The sequence below is a fragment of the Notechis scutatus genome, chromosome 5, assembly GCF_049901735.1.
Source record: "Notechis scutatus isolate UNSWTSFEM ecotype Mainland chromosome 5, rNotScu1.2, whole genome shotgun sequence".
NCBI classification, from domain to species: Eukaryota; Metazoa; Chordata; class Lepidosauria; order Squamata; family Elapidae; genus Notechis; species Notechis scutatus.
The window spans coordinates 30,259,349-30,265,372 of record NC_142013.1 but is presented as its reverse complement, the minus strand read 5'-3'; the positions used below and the strand labels follow the sequence as shown (position 1 = coordinate 30,265,372).

Genomic DNA, 6,024 nt, shown 5'->3' with positions numbered 1-6,024 from the left:
TTTTTCACACTTACAACTGTTGCAGCATTTCCATTGTCATGCGATCAAAATTCAGATGCTTGGCAACTGACTCACATCGATGACGGTTGCAATGTCCTGGGGTCAAGCGATTACCTTTTGCAAAACTTCTGACAAGTCAATGGGGAAGCCAGATTCACTTAACAATCATTTTACTAACTTAACTACTGCAATGTTACCAACTGTGGCAATTAAGGTCATTAAATGGGGCAACATTCACTTAACAATTGTCTCAGCAACAGAAATTTGGGGTTGTAAATTGAGGACTACCTATATTGCATCTACTTGTTTTTACCAATTGTTTATTTGTTGACTGTACACTGCCCAGATTTGCAATAGCTCAAATTGGTCAGCCATGCAGAATTCTTAGATTTAAGAAAAAAACTCCATCATCCTCATCATGTTGTAGCAGTGGTTAGAATGCAGTACTGCAGGGCTAACTCACTGCTCACACCAGGAGTTCAATTCGGAGCAGCTCAAGGTTGATTCAGCCTTCCATCCTTCTGAGGTCAGTCGGTAAAATGCAGATCTAGATTGTTGGGGGCAATATGCTGATTCTGTAAACTGCTTAGTGATGGCTGTAAAACACTGTGAAGCTGTATATAAGTCTAAGTCTAAGTGCTATTGCTATCATCATCTTCATCATCGCAGCATGATGCATTTGGTCATCCATTCTGGTTAATTGATTCCATTATCAAATAGCTCTTACTGTTAGGAAGTCTGCTTCAACATTCATTAAACTTCTGCCTTCCTATGACTGAAATCTATTATTTTGGTTCCTTGTCTTTAGAATGAAGAAGTCTTTACACACACACACACACACACACACACACACACCAATTATCTCCTTTCTTATCCCTTATCAAGACTTAAACGTTCCCAATGCCTGCAATCTCTGTTTGTGGGATTGATTTTCCTGTCAAAAACCTGCTTGAAATGATCTGTCCCTCCATCATCACATTTAAATGTACCTTTGCGATCCGTGGTCTGATTGGTGTGGCTTTTTTTTTTAAAATGAGATTATTCATTACGCTAAAGAGAATTATTCACTACATCCAACTTGCTCCTAACTTTCGTATTCCGCCGCCTGTTGCTGGTCAGTATGGATCAGCAGCTAGGACTAAAGATCGCTGCCTATCAAGTTGCAAAGCAAAGGACTAGCCACCAAAGACTCCCCTTCTCTTCCCCCCCTCCCGCCCAAACTTTTGCATCGGACTTTCCCATCCTACCCTTCTCTCACATTTGGAAAATCGATTTTACAAGCAGTCTTTTAAACATCGCCCTTTTCCTTTCTTTTGAGGCGTCAGGTGCAAATGGAGGGCTCCCCTCTCTCGCCGCCGACCCAGCGTGAAGGGGAAGGGTATTGTTGGGACCCCCTTTGGAGGGAGCTCGGTTTCCCCTCTTTTCACTTCTTCAGCTCCTCCCTCTTTTCTCCCCTCCTCCGAAAGGGAGGAGGAGGAGTGGGAGGTGCCAGAAGTGGGCGAGCAAAAAGAAGGGAATTGTTTGAGAGTTCAGTCATCCAAAAACCTTCTCCCATATGGAGGGTCTGGCTGCCTCGATTCCACCGCCTTTCCGCAGCGTCTCCTTCCTATCTCGCTAGGCTTTTTAGGAAAGTTGCAACTCTTCCTAAAAGCAGCCAGCATCCAAGTTACAACAGTCTCCTGTTTTTTGTTTTTCCTTGAAAGCCTCTCCATCCAGGTCATCCGCTCCAGCTTTACTTTGGTGAGTGCTTCGCAGATCTGTCCGGCCTGAAATCTTATTCATCCTCGGGGTTTCAGCTTCTTTGTTGCTGTTTTATTTTTCCTCGCGTTCCCCCTCCTCCCTTGCCGTTCCTTCCTTTTCCTTAGTTGGGTCTCCCGTTAGCATCAGCAGCAGAGATCTTAGGTGAGTCTGAAACATATCCCCCAAATAACAGCAAAGCCATTCCCGGGGCTGATTGAAACAACAACAAGGGAAGAACCAGATTGATTTTTATTATTTTTATTATCATTTTATTTTACTACTTTTCTACGTCAGACGTAGTTTGGTACTTTGTTGCCCTGAAAATTTAAGGAAAGGAATAGGGATTTTTGGTAGGATACTTTGAGAGAATTTGGTAATTTGTGAGAAACGAGAGAGTAGACTTCAGTGATTCTCTCAACTGTATTTATGCACTTTTGTTTCCCCTCCTAGACAGGTGGGATTGTACTATGCTTCTCTTACTTTTTTTTTGGTATGTTGAGTCTTGACCAAAATAGAAGGCCTGGCATCTGCTGTTAAACCCCAGCACTTGACTAAACTTCTCCCAATAACAATGCTCTTGGAAATTCTCCATAGCAGCCTGTATCTCTCCCTCTGTATCTCTATTGATCGATCTATCTATCTATCTATCTGTCTGTCTGTCTGTCTGTCTATCTATCTATCTTTATCTGCTTCTAGAAATGTTCACTCTTGGGTTTTGACTAGGGATAGAGAAGTGAAGCATGTAAATGCAGCAGCATCCTTTGCTTCTGCTGGGCACAAAATGCATGGATGGGTTTGCTGTGAAGAAACACTTTTATTGCTTTTCTTTTCCCTTGTAGCTGCTTGGTCTTGGCAGACATTTTTAAACACAGAAGAATTTGAAAATGTTACTTTTTCTTTATGTACAGAAAATTTTTAGATTTCATAACTAGATGTTTAGCTGTGTTGTCTAGTGGATTGCAAGGAAATAATTATTTACAGGAGCATCTTAATGACGTTCAGTTAAGTACCAAAGTTAAGATTTAGTGGTTTCTATAGGAGATTGAACAAAAGTGCATTATTGTCTAAAATTTGTACAAATTGTAGGGCAAGTGTTACTTTTCTTTGAGTTCTGTTATGAGTTACACAACTTTTGAAAAACTTATTAGAGATTCCTTGTGTTCTTTCTTTAGATCTCATTATTGCCATACTTAAGAATACAACCTCACAGCTCTTATTAGATGCAAAACTCAATATGAATATTTGGAATATTGTATTATATAAAGAGTATTCTTTAAGCAAAGGAAGACTATGCTAATCTATACATTATTAAAACTCTTCTGTCTGCCACCTTTTAACTGGGCAAAACAGTGCATTATAGTGCAAAACCTTTTCAGCTGAGATACCTCAAATGGGTTAACTTAAAAAATGCATCCAAAATATAGGACCCATGACTCTTTTGGAATTGAAATTTGGCAAGTTTTATAAAGCATTTTATAATCTAAAATTATAACATCATGCAAGATGTCATAACACATTTCCTGTGGTCTATTATGATGTTTGTGCTATACAGTTCAATATGGACTACTTTCAAGGCACATCTCTAAATAACTTTGTGAATTTTTAAGAACGATTCAAGTATATTAGAAGTTCTGTTATGGTTGAAGGCCTGATAAGGAAATATCCTTGAAACGATGACCCAACAGGTTGTGGATTGTTTAGTGTTTTCATATAAGTATATAGAATTGATTTGCATAGGTGGGAGCTAAGTGCAATTTTATTTCCTGTTTCTTTAGGCTTCCCAACTGTTTTCTTAATGAAAGCTTTGAAATATAAGTGCACTAAGTCACTAGTGAATCAAAAACCAAGTGTCTAAATTACAGGTAGCTATTTCTAACAAGGACTGAGTCATAATGTTTCTGTGTCTACTCCAATGTGAATTTATGTGGTCTAAAATCTATATAATAGATCTGACCATCATAATCTTCTTTGGTTTTAATGTATTGTTATAACAATCCATCTTTCCCCCCAGTTATTTTGCTTTATCAAGTTTCTTACGGGGAAAAAGCAGGGAAAGGGTTTGTGTATGCTGAAAATAGTTGTTTATCCATCACTTTCTTGTTGGTAAATAAATTAATTGACAGAATAGAGTAAGTTTTATTGGTCTAAAATCTGCACATGCTCTGTGAATAGACCTATAATTATAAGTTATAACAGAAAAAATATTTTGATATTTTATTGTTTAGTCTATATCCTGATCCACACAAATAATTCAACTACTTTATATAAGATATCATATTTCTTAAACTCCATGATAGTGAGGATGTGTGTTTCTGTATGTATGTGTATTATTTTGTACAGAGCTTTTATCATCATTTAAGGTTCATGGGATGCTTAGTTTCCAATCTAGTAATTTCATTCTCCAACATAGCATTCCTAAATTTATTTATTTAGTGTTTTTATTTCCCATCTTTTATTACATGAGCTAAATAGCATTTTCCCATCAACCTAACTGAAGAAAATGTTAATCATATTAAAAACTTTGATATTTAAAAAATTGTATGTCCCAACATATTTGGAGGCTGTAATGCTCAAGGCCTAGGCAACATGCGGAATCTATGAAGCCTAGCTACTGGACTGCTGAACAATAACTACAATTACTTCTGACCAATATGATAAAAAATTGTGGTTGAATGAAGTTTCAGCAATGTCTGATCTAATGTTATTTATTTTGGTTTTTTCTGCCATGAAATATATTGGAAGAGAATAGTCAGTAGGGTACAAAGGAAAAGTCAGGGGTATTTCTTGCTAAAACTGACATCTATGATTATTTCTTACCAACAAACAGGAAATAAGTGATGACATGCATTCCAACTGATTATTAGAAATGTACAGTCATTAAAGTTGGTTCTGTTGGTAAAACTGAAATATAAAAAAGATATATTAAGAGGATATGAATTTGTTATGTTATTAATTTACACCGATGGTTAATTTTTAGAGAAGTATTATAGTCACAGAAAATGTGCGTAACACACCTAGTTAAAATGTCTGCTGCTTCTACAATTTAAGCCTTACAATGAATCTCTTAAGGTTATGTTTCCAATAGCTCTGTGAAGGGGCATATATGTTGAAACTACTTTCAATGTATAGCATTGGATTTTCAAAAGCATATCACATTGATGCATTTCTCCTTAACCTAGGAGTCATGGTGGCACAGTAGTTAGAATGCAGTACTGCAGGCTATTTCTGCTGCCTGCCGGCTGCCTGCAATTTGGCAGTTCTATTCTCACTGGCTCAAGGTTGATTTAGCCTTTTGTCCTTCCAAGATCAGAAAAATGAGGACTCAGATTGTTGGGGAAAATATGCTGACTCTGTAAACTGCTTAGAAAGGCACTTTGGAGCAGTATATAAGTCTAAGTGCTAATGTTATTGCTTACAATGTGAAGACCTGTATCAGTGATAAGAAGGACAGCCATGATATGTCTAGCATTAATCTAGAACTGCATTTCTCAATGTCAGACCCTTTAAGATGTGTGGACTTCAACATCCACAATTCCTCAGCAATTGTGCTCTAGAGATTTTACTATCTATTATTGATAAAGTTGATGCAAACTTTTAAATAAAGCTGTGCAAGTTACTCATACTGAATCTCTGGTATTTCAATTTATTCATGTTATTTGTGTGTGTAAAAATGCAGGGTAGTAGGAAGTTTTCTCTATACTAATACTTTGAACTTGGGAACTTGAGTTAAATACAAAATCACTGAATTCTCAGGATCATAATGAGGTCATAAAAATATAAAATGAGAAGTAAAGTTTAAGCATTGCAAATGTACAATGTATCTTACAACTAAATGGCATTGGCTTGTTTTTGATAAATAACACTGCAACTAACATCTACTAGTACTCTTCAGGAATCTCTCCAGAATCCATGAAATGGGTGTGTTTGACTTCAGATAAATACATTTCAAAGTAAGGGCTTTGAAATAGAAAAATGGGTTAGAATATTTGAAATAAATTTAAATAAAACTACATATACATTTAACATACTGTATACAGATTCAAGTAAGTGATCCTGGTTGTCTCCTGTTATATTTTGGATTTAGATCTATTCATGTTTTGAGAAAATGTCCTTGATTACATTTTACACACAGCTATGCCATTTTCAAAGTTTCCAGTTCTCCAAGTATGGAATAGAAGAGTTGACTGCTTAATAAAATGTGTCCTTGGAAAAACAGAATAAAGTTGTGCACTAATTTGGATCTGAAGGCAAAAAAGTATTTTTGACAATGTGATAGCACAAACA

The 6,024-nt window shown here is 36.6% G+C and overlaps 1 protein-coding gene across 1 annotated transcript in view; it reads left to right on the top strand.

Annotated features, from left to right (window-relative positions):
• The first annotated feature begins 1,506 nt into the window (after positions 1 to 1,506).
• Positions 1,507 to 6,024, top strand: part of BOC (BOC cell adhesion associated, oncogene regulated) — a 68,862-nt gene continuing 64,344 nt past the window's right edge. The window contains exon 1 of the mRNA XM_026681745.2: positions 1,507 to 1,740. The gene's annotated coding sequence lies outside the window, so the exon portion shown is untranslated. The remainder of the gene's footprint in view (positions 1,741 to 6,024) is intronic.